We start from the raw sequence: 715 nt of genomic DNA, 5'->3' as shown, positions 1-715 counted from the left end.
AAATGCAGGTTAAGACAACCCCCCCCCCTCTTTTTTTTTTTTTTTTTGGTCAGGTTAGTCTTAATTTAGGTCAGATCAACCTGATGCACTGCACAAACACTCCACTGCTCGTGCCGTAAGAGGACATGGAGACAGAACCCTGGAAGGCAAAAAGGTGGAAATGCTTGTGCTGGTGTTAACACTACTACATGTGATCCCACCAGGCTCATCAGGTGACACTGCCTTGCTGCTGGCAAGAAAACTGAGAAAACATTGAGGAAAAACAACAGTCCCAGTCATAAAACAAAAAGACCACATCTATTTTGTCTCCAGCATAAACTGGAGAAATCGGAGAGTTTATACTTTTTATGACTTAAATTAGAATGATTTACGTGTTTGGCTTTGCATACGGGCTCACTGCCTACCACCATCGGGCAGCATGGATGCATAGACAGCCTGCAAGTCGGTTCTTCCACCTGTATGGCGAAGCAGCAAACCCGCGGGTGGGTGCTCCGCACCGAGCGCCAGCGAAGCCGCGCAGTCCGGCAGCAGCAGCAGGTCTCTCCCTCCCCTTCAATGAGCAGCAGCAACAAACCCGAAATCTCGTGTTTCCCGGCAGTTTGTTTTACTGTCGTGCAGTTTCTGTGTTTAATTGCTGCACCTCCCCGAGCAGGCAACAACCGCCCAGGGTGACAGGAACTGACAAAGGTTACACACCAGCTGGAGAGCAGCCGGG

The sequence above is a fragment of the Buceros rhinoceros genome, unplaced genomic scaffold, assembly GCF_000710305.1.
Source record: "Buceros rhinoceros silvestris isolate BGI_N320 unplaced genomic scaffold, ASM71030v1 scaffold23629, whole genome shotgun sequence".
In the NCBI taxonomy this organism is placed as follows: domain Eukaryota; kingdom Metazoa; phylum Chordata; class Aves; order Bucerotiformes; family Bucerotidae; genus Buceros; species Buceros rhinoceros.
This window is presented reverse-complemented; position numbering follows the sequence as displayed.